Source organism: Macrobrachium nipponense, chromosome 26 (genome assembly GCF_015104395.2).
Source record: "Macrobrachium nipponense isolate FS-2020 chromosome 26, ASM1510439v2, whole genome shotgun sequence".
Classification (NCBI taxonomy): domain Eukaryota; kingdom Metazoa; phylum Arthropoda; class Malacostraca; order Decapoda; family Palaemonidae; genus Macrobrachium; species Macrobrachium nipponense.
The window spans coordinates 76,155,272-76,173,517 of record NC_087215.1 but is presented as its reverse complement, the minus strand read 5'-3'; the positions used below and the strand labels follow the sequence as shown (position 1 = coordinate 76,173,517).

Genomic DNA, 18,246 nt, shown 5'->3' with positions numbered 1-18,246 from the left:
TTTGCCTAAGTACGAAACCCCAACCATGAGAGTGAACTTAAGTCTAGGCTTGTCTTGGTGTAAAGCCTTGCCACACCCACCTTAGGCTGAACTGTATTTAAAGTCATTCTTTGACATTTGGGGGTGTAACATATCTCCCCTATTGGATAGAACGAGGGAAGTATATACGAGACTACTACTCATCTGGCCAGTCAGTTGTCAGCTTAGGAAACTTAATTATTAAGCCCTTTTGGGTTGATTTCAAAGTTGGCAACCGACTTGTTTCATTACCTCCAGCTGAGGGAGCTCGCTCTCTCTCTCTCCTTCGGGGCATTGCAATGCTGGCTCCAAGGAGTAAAAAAAAAAAAAAAAAAAAATCAATATCATGAGTAACGTAACCTAACCTGTGTTTGAAATGAATTATCGGTTTAAATAAAAGAACGTCCTATTATCTTTTGGTTTATTTCCTTTCTATTTCATTGAACTACAGAATTTGTACAAGATGGCTTAAGCCATAACCTATGACGTTATGTGAAAAAGGTTACCTGCATGACTTATGACGTCACCTAATTTAACCAAGCTGGTAAGCAGTGACATCATAACTAAGACGTCACAATTTCCATTGTACCCTGTTCTATGTCATCTGCCTGCAGTTTTTGTACACGAATGCTAACGTCATAACCTATGACATGTGCAAAAGGTTATCTACATGACGTAACTGACGTCACTCAATTTAACCAACCTGGCAAGCAGTGACGTCATAAATATAACCACCTTTTTTTCATTTATTTTAACCAATTTTCTTTGATGCTTTAATGCCATTTTGGCGCAATATTTGATCTGAATACTTATGTCAGTTTGGCCTTCAACAGTAATGCAAATCTATTCCTGGCCTAATATTTCTAAAGCTGGCTCTGAATACTTGGTAATAGCTTTAATCCTGGCCTTATATTTCTAAAGCTGGCTCTGAATACTTGGTAATAGCTTTAATCTGTTTAACAATAAATTTACCGTGCTGCACATCTACTTATTTCTGGCCGTATCTGAACACTTTAATGCCAGCAACTTTAATTTGTTCGTTGCCCTTCAACAGATCAGTTTCTTTATACTTCCATGGACAGTCATCTCTGTAGTATACCTTGTGAACCTTACGTCTTTGAACATTGTATATATTTTCTCATTTTAGCTAATTACATGATAATCCAATTAGTGATTTTTTCACTCGTATTTATACAGTGAAACACTCGACAAAACTATAAATGAAACTAGATAGACTTGCAAACCGTTTCAAAATTGCATTAAAGCCAAAAGCTTCAAAAATACCCTTTTCTGCCAGTCTGGGCAACAAATGACAGATTATCAGGACACTAAACCTTCACCAAAGCGAAACCCATCCATTATTACAAAACAAGCAAGTGTGGTTTTCAAATCAAGAGATCGAAAGTTTCATCTGTAACTCAGCCTGTGGTTGACGAAGTGTACTTCAGCTAGGAAAAACTGGAATAACTAACAATACTGGTGCTGACAAATGGAACATCTGAAGCATACAAACAGGTGCATTCAGGAACTGGACAAGAAAGTGTGGTAGCTACCATGCCAAACCACTTAAAAAAAATTTAAAGTATACAAGCTCATATTCAAAGACCAGACAGACATTGGTGTTATCATTGCCACGTAAAAAATCCAGTTTTAATCAATACTGTATAGGAACAGCTTTGAACCAACAATATCTTCCAAGAACGAGTTTTGCTCTTGGAAACAACCTTAGTATGAAGTAAATTAAATAAAACTGTTGTTAACAAAAGTAACATCTGAAGCATACAAAAAGCAGCATTCGGGAACAAGCTAGACAAAAACTTAAAAAACAAAACAAAATATGTACTTCGAAGGAGGGATATAATCCAGTCTACGAAAGATCAAGACGACCAGGCAACGTCAGACATAATGATAGGCACCAGTAACACCTAAAGATGCAGTTTCAATCCATACCGTCAAGGAGTCAAGGAAAGTTTTTATCTCAAAAAACGGCCAGCAAATGTGCTTTACTCTGTGAAACCACCTCTTTACGAAGCAGAATCTTACCACCACAACATTAAGCTGGCTATGTCGGTAAGATAACTGTAAAACAATCCTGACATGTGAACTATATTAATTGAAGTTCCAACAGCATCTAAAAGGTTTGAACTAGAAAAAGTATCTGCAGCCAGAAGCAAGGACTTTCCTACTGCGCTTGACATCTCATAGGGTAAAAGCAGTGAGCCCACACCTGCAGCAAAGTGTAATTAACAAACCTGGTGGTGCAAAAATCGAGCCTTTGGCAAGACCAATGATGAACTGGGTCCAGCATCACATTTGGCATAGAACTCAAAGTTCTAGCAGAAGGAACAAAGTTACAGAATAGTTGTTGAAAGATTAAATGTCTTTGAGAGGAGAAAGATTCAAATAAAAATCCAACCACAGCTTGCTACGTAAACCTATATGGCCAGACCAGTTCATTTGCAAATCCACTTCCTCTGCTGCTTTCAAAAGCATGAACAGAAAAACTCGTAATAAATACAACTATGCTCATTGAATTTTTGCGTCGAGACCTGAAGTTACAAATAAGCTTGGTATTAATAGCACTCATGTTATACTAAAAAATGTAGATTGGTGTTTTAACACCTAATTTCTAACTAGAACAAAGACCATATGACTGACTCAGGTTTTGGTAAGAGTAAACTGTCAAGTCCATGAGAATAGGGTAGTGCAAGGGCCACCAACTTCTTAACAGATGGAAAATACATAACGATTTTGCCACTCGACAAAGATAAGAGGTAGTGAAAGTTCACAAACCTCAAGGGCAAAAGAAGCCTTTCATGTACTAAGCAGTACACAATCAAGAGAATACAGAAAATGGAAAATCTAATTTGCAAACCATACATGGATTACAGAGACTAAACATGAATTAGCCAAATAAGTAACCCTCCGATGGATAATAAGGGACACTATCTATTCACAATTAAGCACGTTCCTGAACAGCAGAAAGGTGGCAACTTTTGAAGTCCCTGGTCTTCGACTACAAGACAACCTTCAATGTCTACAAGACAACCCTCATGAACACAAAATGCTTCAATGTCTACGAGACAACCCTCATGAACACAAAATGCCTCAGTGTCTGCAAGACAACCCTCATGAACACAAAATGCTCCAATGTCTACAAGACAACCCCCACGAACACAAAATGCTTCAATGTCTACAAGACAATAGAAAGCAATGAAAGTGAACTACAAGCTTAGCCTAACTTAAAGAAACTACACTCAAGAAACAGCAGTAGCTATCCATATCACTGTGACGAAGGCTGCAAAAGAGCAGAACTCCAAATAAAAGTTAAAAAAAAACACTGCCAAATGAAAGAGTTAGCCAATTTCACAGGGTACACAAAAAACAAGTAAAACAAGAGCCTTACCAATGTATGACAGAAATTTTCTTAGTCAGGAACAGACAAAGAGTTAATGTACAATAGGATACGAGCAGGAATCCAAACTGGACAATTTAAAAGACAGACAAACAAATGTTTTGATCCATCTCATAGTAAACAAAGCAAAGAGAATTTCCCAGTAAAACAAGAGCCTGTCGGATGTAGGGCGTATTTTTTCTGGCTCGGGAGTAGTTTAATAAACCACAACCCTTCACAGACACTTCATAACTGAAGTTTATAAAGCACTCTCTTTTACCTGTATCTTTACCTGCTTGATTTTAGGGCCAGCTTTGAGAGTGCACAAGATTGATCAGGCATTTACAAACAAACACAATATTTATTTTTTTTTACAAAAATGACACCCCGTTTTCCAGCAAGAATAACTTGTTCTGCGCGTTGTCTTTGGTTTCCCGTGAGGAAGGAGGCAGCAGCTCCCTCTAGTACAATTTTTCCAAAAGGAGATGCGCAGAAAATATTCGAGTTTGGTCTTGTTAACGGCTCTAAAAACACCCCTTTGTGCTGTCTCCTTCCAGGCAGGGTCCTTCGACGTCCTCATAAAGTCTCCTACGTCTGCTCCCTTAGAGACAATGGTCCAGGCTCTTTAAAAGAGTTGAAGATGTGTTTCTCGAGAAGTGCAGTCGTGTTGTTGAGCTTCCGATATCCAAAAGAGATACCTGAGAAACAAAAAACATACTTTAGTATTTAATGCATGTCTGTTATATCTCAACACTTTACATATTTTCCGATACTTAACACAGCATTTTAACCCATTTCAAAGTACTATTTAAACTCTGTCTATAAAGATATCAGGAGATACATTAGAGAGAAAAGCAGCAAGCTATGGAGGTGTAAGACTGCAGGCAAAAATGTATGATATTCACTGATTTTGACTCTTCTGATATGTGGAATTTATTTTGATATTCACTGGAAAGCATAAAAATAAAAACTGAACTTAGCAGAAATCACCAGAAAGGCCAATATTAGTCATACATAAGGAGGTCAAAATAAGCTGACATATGAATGTGGAATTGCTCGGACAAGAACATGAGATCATGGACAAGATGGGGATTCAGGTAATCAGGTGGTTTGATATTGAAGACACTGAAAGGATTCTAATTTGTTCACTAACGCGTCAAGTATGAGGGGGTAAGGGGGCACTGATAGGAACCTTAAATTGGGGGCACCTTTAACCAGGTAGAAAAGTATACGAGTGTGTTCAAGCTTGTTAAAGGAGTAGTTCTTATGAGAGAGAGAGAGAGGAGAGAGAGGGAAGGACGAGAGAGAGAGAGAGAGAGAGAGAGAATGTGTCAAAAGTCTTAATTTTTGTTGGTGAATAACTCAGCCATACTAGTATTAAAATCCTTGAATGTGTCAGAGCCATCCAAAAACAGTTTTCTTTAAAAACATTACTTTCAAAATCCTGGCTACTTATGAAACCAAGCTTAAACATTTCTTTAATCTTTATAGCTGGGGCTACAATCAAATATCCTTCAAATAAAGTCTCCTTTAAATATCATATTTATACAAATGGGAACTGAGTCAAGGTTTATTCATCTAATAATACCCATGGGTAAGACAGGGCTAAATCAAATATCATACAAAATGACTAAAGGAAAAACGTTACATTATGAACAGCATGATTCAATTGTGCTTGAAACACTAAACACCTACAGTTCTATCGAGCTTTGCAAGCTTTGTCTGCACCCTCATTTAATGCCAGTGGTGTTGCTCCACACTTAAATTTCCCACTGACAAAAGGGTGTCCTTAAGAGCATTTATATTAAGTCGAGACATCCCATTCCTGAATAGACTGACCATCAACCAATTATCATTTCTACGCTGTAATGGAACTGGTCTGATCTTTCTTTAGCAAAAGATCGCACAACTGGAAAAGGAGATGAAGTTGACACTCATGTTGGAGGAGAGAAATAACAGCCGTGTATGTGGAGAAAGAGTTACTCTGACAGCCGTGTATGTGGAGAGAGAGTTGGCAGCCATGTTGGAAGAGAGGAAAGTTGACATCCATGTTGGAAGAAAAAAATGACAGCCGTGTATGTGGAGAGAAAGTTGACAGCCGTGTATGTGGAGAGAAAGTTGACAGCCATGTATGTGGAGAGAGAGTTGACAGATATGTTGGAAGAGAGGAAAGTTGACAGCCATGTTAGTGGAGAGAACGTCCCTGTTAGGACAGAATGACCAAATGGCGAGAACAGACATGAAAACGAAGACAGTTGAGATTTGAGAAAAAGAAAACTTTCCAGCAGTAAAAGACTAAGACTTATCTTGGATTTCTCCAGGTCTACTCATATACCAAAATGGGGTGAGGGTGTCTTTCACAACATGAAACCTAATTCACAAACGTACTTACAAAAGTGGAGTGTATTTTTAAAACCTAATTCACAAAAATAATTACAATAGGGGTGTCAATTTCCCAACATGAAACCAAATTCACAAACATACTAACGAAAGGGAAGTCTGCTTCACTGCATTACACATTCACAAACGTCCTTATAAAAGGGGTTTGTCTATTTCACAACATGAAACTTATTTCACAAATGTACTACTTAAAAAAGGAGGGTATCTATTTCACATGATACTGAATTCACGAAATACTTACAAAAGGCGGGGCATGTCTATTTCACAACATTAAACTTTTCACAACATTAAACCTAATTCACAAAATGTAACTGCAATATAAATATGTTATTGTTATAATACAATTAAGTTTGTTCATACTTACCTGGCAGATATATATATAGCTGTATTTTCTGAAGTCCGACAGAATTTCAAAACTCGCGGCACACGCAGTGGGCGGCCAGGTGGTAGTACCCATTCCCGCCGCTGGGAGGCGGATATCAGGAACCATTCCCATTTTCTATTCATATTTTCTAGTGCCACTGTCTCCTGAGGGGAGGTGGGTGGGCACTTAATTATATATATCTGCCAGGTAAGTATGAACAAACTTAATTGTATTATAACAATAACATTTTGTACATGAAACTTACCTGTCAGATATATATATAGCTGAATCCCACCTTCAGATGGTGGGAAGAGACAGAATAGGATTTAGGAAACAAAATTAAGTAGATGATATACATCTTGGTTCCTCACCTGTTAGCATAGCTGACTTCGTGATTACTGTCACCTGAGCCTGCTTCTGCTTAATCAGAGTTGCCAGCGAGGTAGGAACCTGTAGTGTGGTGCGCTCCGGATGATCTGTCAACGGGGGCGTGCCCACAACGTGACTAGACCATCGTACCATACATATGAGGGCTATGAAGCAACTGACCACCACCTGACCAACTAGACAAAACCCCATGAAAGCTAAACTAACGAATGGAAGATCTCCACTAAAGATCTAACCAACAACCAAAAACACAAAAATTAAAAACTAAACCTAACCTTTAACTAGGGGATAGGAAAAGAGCCACCTCCAGCCCCCAAAACTGTGTCCGCAGAAATGTATGGTCCTAGAGAACAACAGTTCTCGTATATCGTTCTCATATCTCTTAAATAGTGTGAGGCGAATACTGAATTGCTCCTCCAAAAGGTGGCATCAAGAATGTCCTTGATTGACATATTCTTTTGGAAGGCAAGCGAGGTTGCGACAGCTCTAACCTCATGAGCGTTCACTTGCAGGAGGCTCAAATCAGTCTTCTGGCAAGATGAATGAGCCTCTTTTATAATGTCCCTTAGAAAGAAAGCCAAAGCATTCTTTGATAAAGGTAAATCAGGCCTCTTCACTGAGCACCACAAATTACCTGAGGGACCTCGTACCTCCTTCGTTCTGTGTACATAAAATTTGAGAGCTCTGACAGGGCACAGGACTCTCTCTGGTTCTTGGCCCACTAAGTTCGCCATTCCCTTTATTTCGAAGCTCTTGGGCCAAGGGTTAGACGGGTTCTCATTTTTGGCCAAGAACGTGGGACTCAAAGAGCAGACAGCGTTATCACCTTTGAAGCCCACATGTTCACTAATGGCTTGAATTTCGCTAACTCTCTTCGCTGTCGCCAGAGCAGTTAGGAAAAGAGCCTTTCTCGTCAAGTTCCTAAGAGACGCTGCATGGAGAGGCTCGAAAGGACTTGACATCAAAACTCTTAGAACAACATCTAAGTTCCAGGAAGGAGGCCTCGTCTGAGGTATCTTTGATGTTTCAAACGATCTCAAGAGATCGTGAAGATCTCTGTTGTCAGAAAGATCTAGGCCTCTGTGCCGAAAGACTGCTGACAGCATACTTGCCCCCTACACCCCGTACATACAGTGTGGGGATCTACCGATGATTTCGGTAGCCTCACCTTACAATCACTCTTCACACACACTCTGAAACTCACTGAACTTGATCCAGACATCACGTTCACAGAAAAGCCAAACCAAAATAAAAAAACAGTCCACTATTGCGCGTACCTAGCCACCAATCCAAAATCAAAACCAAAAGACAATCCAGATACTTAAGTGACCAAAAGTTTATCAAATCCAAAGGCGGAGGTACTGCAAACAGTTGTTTACAGCACCGGCGACAGAAAAAATATGAATAGAAAATGGGAATGGTTCCTGATATCCGCCTCCCAGCGGCGGGAATGGGTACTACCACCTGGCCGCCCACTGCGTGTGCCGCGAGTTTTGAAATTCTATCGGACTTCAGAGAATACAGCTATATATATATCTGACAGGTAAGTTTCATGAACAAAATAGATATTTACACTTGAAAGCTACAACAGATTTAACCCTTACCAGCAGTGTTCAAATCAGCAGGCAGTACCGTGGGACTACGTGGCATCAAGAACTCAAGACTGGTGTGGACAACAGTGCAGAGGTATATGGCATCAAAAGACATAACGTTTCAAATCTCACGATACACCTACAGTTGTTTCACTACCGCTGGTAAGTTACAGAAGCCTTGAGGGGTTCAGTTAATTTGATACGTGAGTACTACAGGTGACTCAAAATGCCATTGTTAGCAATGTGATTAGCCAGCATATGGCGTACCCTCTCCCTTAATACCCACTAACGAGCAGCATATCACTGCCTAACCTTTCCACAATCTCTCAATAATGCAACCGACCCAACAGAAACCAAAACATCAACTGCCTTGGAAAAGGCGCCTGGAAAAACAAATCATATGTGATCTGACTTGAGTAAACTGAAAGAGAGATGGCAGAAAAGAGGCCAAGAAGCAGGAAAACAAGGGAGGAACTGAACGAAAAAAACAAAGTACAGGAGAAGGGACTGAAAAACATTGAAAAACACAGAGGCTTCAAGCCAGAGCACATAAGATCCAATGGTATATGAACGAGAATAAAGGATACCAATAAGACAAACTATTCCGAATCCATCAGAAAAAAAGCTATAAAGCCAACTAAGAGGGGAAGACAACCACCCAGAAATTCCTGAAGCTGAACCAAGAAAGAGACCCTGGGAAAACATGGAGCAATTTGGTATCACACAGCAAACATGCATCATGGCTCCTGAGGCAAGGTATAAGAAATGGAGAGAATGATACAGAAAGATTCACAGCAGCTTCCTAAAAAATACAATAGGCAACTAGAAAACAGTAAGCTCTGGGATAAGACTAGCAGAGGTTAACATCAGGAGAGGGATCTTTCAAGGCACCTCACTGTATCCACTAATCTTCGTAGAAGCCATGATTCCCATGACAAAAGTACTGCAGAAGATGGATGCTGGGTACCAACTTAAGAAAGAAGGCAACATAATTATCCAACTGATGTACATGGACGATATCAAGCTGCATGGTAAGAGCATCAAGGGAACAGATACCCTAATCCAGACAGTAAGAATCGTATCTGGGGACATCAGGATGGAGTTTGGAATTGAAACATGTGCCTTGTTCAACATACAAAAAGGCAAAGTGACAGGGACTGAAGGGATAGCGCTAACAGATGGGAATATCATCAAATGCATAGATAGGACTGGATACAAATACCTGGGAATAATAAAAGGAGAGGATATAAAACACCAAGAGGTGAAGGACATGATCAGGAAAGAATATATACAGAGACTTAAGTGGACGAAGGTAGAACTCCGCAGCATAGATCATTAAACTAGGGAAAACATGACAATACATAAAACACTACACACAACAGCAAATACAGACGCTATACGTAACATGGAAGGAAGGAGGGAAAGGGCTACTAAGCATAGAGGACTGCGTCAACATTGAGAGCAGAACACTGGAGCAATATCTGGAAACCAGTGAAGACGAGTGGCTAATAAGTACATGGGATGAAGGACTGATAAAAGTAGGCTAAGACCCAGAAATATACAGACGGGAGAATGACAAACGGATGGAGGAATAGCACAACAAACCACTGCACGGACAGTACATGAGACAGACTAAAGAACAGGCCTGCGATGAAACATGGCAATGGCTACAGAGGGGAGAGCTCAAAAAGGAAACTGAAGGAATGATAATAGCGGCACAAGTTCAGGCCTTAAGAACCAGATATGTCCACAGAACAATAGATGGGAATAACTTATCACCCACATGCAGGAAGTGCAATATCAAAAACGAGACCACAAACCACGTAAGTAAATGTTCCGGCATTTGCACAGAACCAGTAAAGAAAAAAAAAAAAAAAAAAAAAGCTCGATTCAGTACCAGAAGCCATCCTTTGGAACCTGTGTAAGAAAAAACAGCTACCTTGCAGTGATAAGCTGCACAAACACCAACCTGAGTGTTTATTAGACAACGATCAGGTAAAGATCCTCTGGGACTATGGAATCAGAACAGATGCGGTGATAAGTGCCAATTGACCAGGACTTGATGCCGATTGACAAATTCAAGAAATAAATTATCACTCATTAATGTCGCAGTACCATGGGATACCAGAGTAGATGAGAAAAGTGTTAAACTTGATAAGTATCAAGACATGAAATTAGAAATAAGAAGGATAATGCCAGTGGAAACTGTACCCATAATTATATGAACACTAGGCACGATCCCAACAGCCCTGAAAAGGAACCTGGAAAAACTAAATACCGAAGTAGCTCCAGGTCTTATGAAAAAGAGTTTGCTATTAGCATCAGCGCACATAATGAGAAAAGTGATGGACTACTAAGGAGGCAGGATACAACCCGGAACCCCACACTAAAAGTACCACCCAGTCGAATAAGATGGCTGATATAGAAAACAATAAATTAGGATATCAGGCAAGGGTTTGTTGGTAATGAAGATTGGCGGACCATGTCACTGACATCATGAAAGAAAAACCCACAATAGATTCAACCCTTACCTGCATAATTAAGTCAGTGGATATTATAACGACTCAAGGGCACAGCGTTGCACTGTAGGCAGGTCACAGGTGGCCCTTATGGACAGAGCCGATGAGTCACCTTGCACTGAGTTGTGAGACACACTTCGACGTTTCTATGTTACAGACAGCAACATCCTGCAAACAAGGAAGTGTTAGAGGTTTATCGTGTCCAGAGGCTTTAGATAAAAAAATACGAATTATAACTTAGTTTCACATAATAATAATAATAATAATAATAAATAATCAATAATAATAAGAATAATGAATAATAATAATAATAATAATAATAATAATAATAATAATAAAAATACACAAAGCACTACACCCAAGAGCAAATACGGACAGACTATACATAACACGAAAGAGAGGAGGAGAGGACTACTAAGTATAGAGGACTGCGTCAACATCGGGAACAGAGCACTGGGGCAATATCTGAAAACCAGTGAAGACGAGTGGCTAAAGAGTACATGGGAAGAAGGACTAATAAAAGTAGACGAAGACCCAGAAATATACAGAGACAGGAGAATGACAGACAGAACAGAGGACTGGCACAACAAACCAATGCACGGACAATACATGAGACAGACTAAAAACTAGCCGCGATGAAACATGGCAATGGTTACATATTTACATAAGCGTATTCAAAACAGGTTTGCCAATATATATATATATATATATATATATATATATATATATATATATATATATATATATATATATAGTATACATAACGTATTTAAAACAGGTTTGCCAATGTTTTTTTATATATTGAACGTTTTTAACAGTTGTATAGGGTTTTCTTGGATAAGTTTTAAAATAGCTTGGGCCATTTATATACGCATATATTCAAATAAAAATTATTATACATTTTTTACTTAGGCTTGGCCAGTTGGTTTAAATAAAAACCCATATTTTTTTTTGCTTTCCCAGCATGGTCGATTTCAACAAAAGCCAACATACATTTTTTACTTAGGAGCTTCCCAAGACGAGTGATTAAAGCTTTTTAGTTACTAAGTGAACTATTTCTGATGTACCTTAGGCTAGGTTAGGGTTTTTAGTAGATTTTTTCAAGAATTAATCCAGGTTGGTTAGGCCTATCCTGGGTCATGGCATATGCTTTTTATATAAAGTATTTTCTTTTCAGCAACTGCTGGCGAATCATTATATTCGAAATTTGTATATTATTTTCTGACTTTAGATTTATTTTGTTTATTTAGGAGGAAACTACTTTAGATTTATTTGTGATTTCCTTTATCTTAATAGGTGATTAAACACTTAAAAGTAAAACCTCGTAAAAAAATATGTGTATATTTTCAAAGATTTTACGACTGTTTTAACCCTCACCATGCAAGGCTGGTAGAGTACGGTACGTTACGGAACGTTTTTCCGTACTTCGTACCTGGCTAAAATACCGTACCGTAATTTTATGACGTACCCTCAATCATTTTTCCGTACCGTACAGTACGGTACCGTAATTCCGTACCTTTATCGTACTATAACTGAAAAAAATTCCTCAACATTCATAAAGGCCAAATGCGCATTAGCAGTAATTGCTAAGTGATATATCCAAGCCTAAGGTAAGGTACGGTATGGATTTGTCCATTTTCTCCGCATCTGAACTGTACCGTACCGTAATTCCGTACCGTACACATAGGCTAAATATCAACCGCACCGTAATGCCAGGCGCGGCCGCACGCCATCTATAATATAGAATTAGGTATTCTGAAACGAAACGAGAATAGTCACGATTTGGGGGAGGATAACCAAAGGAACTGAATTGTCCAGCCGAAGGGAAATTGAACTGACTAACTGGAATTGAACTGACGAGATGAAAATATAGTCTAAATGAAGACGAGACTGAAAAAAAGACACACGAAATTTACATTTATCTCGTTAAACCAGTACCGGAAAGGTTATTATGCTTCCTCGTATCTACGGCCATGAGCAAATCCCAACTGGTTTTGCGTATTGACAACAGTTAGTGCCTAAATATTCCGCTACTAGGACTTCTTTATGCGTATAATATTTACCTTAAATATTAAAATGCGACTGTTGTTGATAATATATTACACCTCGCGTTAAATAAGGGATGCAGGCTTATTCGTACCATGGCTGATTCAGATCAGATTCGGACCTAAGTCTTGGGTGATTCGGACCATTTACTAGGCTCACTTGAACAATTGTTTAGGTTAATTCGGACCATTTGCTCAGTTGTTTCGGACCTTTGTTTTGAGTGATTCAGAACCATGCAAATAATTTTATATTATAGGAATAATATTAGGGGAAGCCTTTGATGAACTTTCAGGCAAGGTGGGTGTCATTGGGTCATTAGAGTGTTTATGGATTATGTTGACCTAACGTGGTTGCAGAGTCAGGTGTGGAAAATGGAGAACTGTCGAGTGAGTGGGGGCAGTATTAGGACATCATAAGCTGAACAAAAAATCCAAAAAAGTAACCTCGCATCTTATTCACTTATATAATATACTTAGATGAAAAGGAAATACCGAATCAGGAATGAACTACTGAGATTCAGGGCTTCTGTAACACGGTTTTTTGGCAATAACTTTTTATCTATGCATTTCATAGTTATAACGCTTATTTAGAATGCACATTATATGTACACATAAATTTTGACTGTATTCTGCATTACGTAGGTTGAATAAATTTGGTACTTATAATGTAAAAGTGACTTTTTTTTAAGACGGGCCAACGAACTCAGAGATAAGGTTTCGAACGCACTCGTTACGTAACTTATGACAGCACTTCTTCCCTCTTTCTCGATGGATGTGGCTGGGGGGGATACGTAACGAAGGCTAGACCTCTGGCAACAATGACAAAAATTTAAATACAAGCAAAGCAGTACACCTTTACGAACTCTGAATCCTCTCCACTAATAATTGTCATATTGAACACACCAACAAAATATGTTAATTAATACGAAAACACTTCGATTATTAGTCTAACTCCCAAAGTAAGTGTCCTAAGAAATTATAATCTACTTTATAGGTCACAATCAGATTGACAAGATGTAGGGAACAGTTGGTAATTTTCAAAGACATAGTAGACAAGCTTGATTTGATAACTGCAATATCCAATGTCAAGCAATTTTTATTTATCGGCTATCTACCTATTTACTAAAAAAAAAAAAAATAGACGGTACCGTATTTCGGCTATAAACCTTCACCAATAATTATCATCAAAATGATGACTTCATGAGGCTACACCCACTTTGGCCTCGTTATAATTCAGGATAACACTGAAGGCTATCATGGACATTGTTGTATTAGAAAATCTAACTTCTGGCTATAAAAACTCATTTCTCGAGTAGTTGTAAGAAGTGCTAAATGATCCTCAGGGATCCCAGCAGTTGGCCTAAACGTTTAATTCATGTATTAGTTGTTGCTATTACTAATTTTGCGGCACTACTGCTACAGTAGTATTACTACGCTAGCAAAGATACCCCACCCACATCTATGTATCGTTCCGCCATTCATAAAGTCTTTATATCCAACATGGTCGTACAGACTAAAGAAGAAGAAAAAAAATGATATCGGATGATCCGTTGGTCTGCTGGAGATTTTAGCACATATAAGCTTGTATTTACTTTGGATAAAAATCTTATTTTAACAAAAATAGTTATATAAAGACTGTTTACATACAATCTCTCTCTTTCTCTCTCTCTCTCTTGGTGGCATAGTGAATGACATTACAGGTATTATGATCACGTTACGCTAAATACAAATCAGACCATAAACATTGGATTTAAACTAGAAACTGAATAATTACCTATTCAGGCTATAGTAAGTATGGCCACGGGCTTTCTCTTGACTGTATAAAGTTGCAAGTCGTAAGACAAATGCAGTTTTGCAACCACGGGGACAATTCCAAATCCAGTTAGCCACTTCTTGACTACTATGGGTTCAGAGCCGATGGAATAAGGTGAATGGTTTCTGTCTGGTGGATGGGCGGGGCAACTTTCGTAAAACGATGTTACCTTGCTTACGTAATGAATGTTTTTTCGACTCTTGGCTCGCAATTATTGGCCATGGGGTCGGCTAGATCATTTTTACTCTATAAAAATTAAAACTATCGGGTTTAGGTTATTGATAATGCTGACAAAATTTGTGTGTAGTTGTAAAATATACATATGTCAACTTTCAGCTACATCCGATGCTTTGATAAGGTGCAAAATCCAAAAAACCGTGTTACAGAGGCCCTGAATTTCATAGTAAGCTTATCAAAGAGGGCAAATTAAAGAGACATCAGAGAAAAAAGGTCAAGGAACTACAAGGACGTGTCATGAAACCGTGGGAGGACTATGATGAAAGGAAAATAACAACAGGTCAGCTACTGAAGATATGTGCACATATATACTATGCGCCAGTGTAAACCAAGGGGACATTTCGGGTGAATTTGGGTTTTATTTTTAGCTTTATTGTTACATGAACTATTTTAAAAATTAGAGCAATATGTAACAGCACGAAATAAATGGTCCTAGAAATTGAGAAGAGTGGATTTCATTGCTTCCCAATATATTTTCAAAATAAGACTTTGGATTGATTATTGGATTATAAACATTGAAACAAATATTATAAAACAATGTCACATATATATATGTAACATATGGAAATACATATTAGCGGTGGCGGCTCGTCAGTAGGCACTGTGGAACTGCAGCACCCCCTATAGATTTCATGATATATATGCACAAAATTATGAATATATACAGGAATGAGAAATTAACTATAGATAATCAATAATCCTTTAAAAATGATTACCATTCTCTTGTTTTTGTAAAAAAAAAAAAAAAACTAATAAAATAATTGAAACAATAGGTGGAACTGCTGGTGCTCTGCAGTTCTTATTTTCCTAAAGCAGGTTGATAATGTAGCCAGCTCGCACGTAGGGGTGATGGGAGCACTGCCCTCTCGAGCAGTGTTAGCCTAACTGTTGGAGCCTTGGAGGGCGAAGGTGTGATTTGAAATTCGTCAATAGCCTATTCAATATGAAGTATTAGTGATAGTGATCAAATCAGTGACGATACAAAATGATATGTAATGTAATGCAGAATAATCAACTCAGTGGTGAGTTGCATTAAATGGGAAAAAATTGAAACCACAATAATGTCAATGATACTAAAATAGCTTTCGGCAGCGATTCTGCTGCCTTCCTGAGAGAGAGAGAGTAGAGAGAGAGAGAGAGAGAGAGAGAGAGAGAGAGAGTGTGTGTGTGTGAGAGAGAGAATGTGTATGCATGCGTCTGTGTTTTAGGTGAGTGTTATTTAGTCCTTTTGTTTTATGTAGGCCTATGTATTATTTTATTTTACTGTCATAATCAGTTTTGTATTTTAATGTTTTTGTTTTCGAGTTTTTATTCTTTTTAATGGTTTAATGATTTTTTTTTCTACGCTTAGTTTACATAAACTTGATATTTTCATGCAAACTCGTATTCTCAATTTTCCGACAGTCCGCCGTCAGTCCCTCCGCTGCCGAAAGTTACTGCTTTGAATTTTAGTATTTAATACTTTTTCAGTTTTGTTTACAATTTCAATTTTGATTAGGGTAATCTTATCCATTAGTAATCAGTCATGGCACAAGAAAAAACAGACAATTAGTAAATTTGAAGAAAGAAATTAAGCTTTCGGCATTGCTTTATAGTGTCATATATATATATATATATATATATATATATATATATATATATATAAATATATATATATATATGTGTGTGTGTGTGTGTGTGTGTGTGTGTGTGTGTACTATATATGTGTTTATGCAGTTAATATCAAGGAATTTAAAAAATGATGCAACAGCACCCCTATGAATGATAGCCAGGAGCCGCCACTGCATATTAGGTCCGAATGAGCCAAGGTCCGAATAAGCCTGTTCCCACAAAAAACTAACGTTAAATTGTGAATAAACAACCAAAACTACTGTAGGAACTGCAATTTCTATTACTTATATTAAACAACGCAAATATAACGTCGCCAATGAAATATAATGCTTACGATACCGGTCATATCGTCGAGCAAAGTCGAACAACGAGCGGGAGGTTAGACAACAGGTCAGCTGATGCAGTGATGGCGACGGCCGCCGGTCAATTACTGAAGGCACTGCCGCGCTGAACGTGGACTGTCAAAGAACGTGAAGACATTGTACATCCAGGTTAAGTCCTTGAGACGTGACGAATCAGCCATCGGAACTGAGTTTGGGCCAAATGCTCGATTCTGATTGGCTGATTACTGGTGCGGATCGTCGCCACGCCCACCATCAAGACATAACGGAGAGTAGGTGAAGGAATAGCGAGTAAAAACGAAAACAAAATTTTTATTTTTTTTATTTTTTAAATAACTTATTTGAAGTTTTATAACTTAATTTATAATGTCAGGATTTGCCCAGAATAATTTTTGAATCGATACACACCTAGTTTTTTTCTTACAGGCCTTTTTTCTGGTTTTATTATGCGAATATAAAAGAAAAAAAAAACAAAAAACTTTTAGTATGTATAGATATATATATATATATATATATATATATATATATATATATATATATATAGTATATGATATATATAAGCATAAATATATATATATATATATATATATAATATAATATATATATATATATATATATATATATATATATATATATATATATTTATTTATATATACATGTATATAGATATATATTTATGCATATATATATTATATATATATATATAGATATATATTTATATGTATCTATATATATATAAAAATATATATAGACATTGTCCAGTTCTCACACTATATCTATGTTGTTTAATTCTGGTGTCCAGTCCCTTCCCCAGATTGTCCGAGATAAAAAACAATTGCAATTCATGCAAGGCAAACCACGTAAATGCAGCCCGAGAAACTTGGGGAGGAATTCTTATTGGTATGTTTTTCAATGTATTTGGAATTTTAAAAACAACATTAATATTAAAATTCTTGCAAAAACTTGGAACCCTCCGTAAGAGATCATTATATGGTAAAACAATCACATTATCATGATTAATAGCCATTCTCGTAGTTACAGAATAAAAAGTTTTTTGTGCTTTTTGTAAAGCACATTCAACAAAATATCTAGGGTATTTTAATGTTTCCGATACGTGGTTTAAAATGCAAAGTTAAAATTTGTTAAACAATATTAAAAATTACATCCTTAGGGTACGATGAATACTTTATTGCTCTATGAACCAGAGTGGAAGATGGCATTAACTTCAAACTCTTTTGACAAGAGCTACAAAAATTATTAGATAGTCCCGTATTTTTTCTTCCTAAAAACTGAAGTGTTAAAGATTGAATGATCCCTAGTAATACAAATATCAAGAAACGATAAGGAATTACCGTTTTCGAGTTCCACAGTAAAATTAATGTTAGGGTGTTTCAAATTAATAAACTGTAAAAATTGTGAAGCTTGCCATTCGTATCTAAAAAGGGCGAGGGTATCATCCACATACCTTCTGTAGAACAATGGTTTAAAAGATTTTGCGAGTAATGGGCCCAAGTGAGAACCCATG

General features: G+C 37.5%; 1 long non-coding RNA gene across 1 annotated transcript; it reads right to left on the bottom strand.

Moving 5' to 3' along the window:
• Nucleotides 1-442: 442 nt before the first annotated feature.
• On the bottom strand, nt 443-16,818 carry LOC135200455 (uncharacterized). Its single transcript, XR_010311288.1, has 3 exons — nt 16,720-16,818; nt 10,687-10,842; nt 443-4,110 (listed from the first exon to the last, which is right to left on the bottom strand). It is a non-coding gene; the product is annotated as an uncharacterized LOC135200455 (long non-coding RNA).
• Between the last annotated feature and the right edge of the window lie 1,428 nt (nt 16,819-18,246).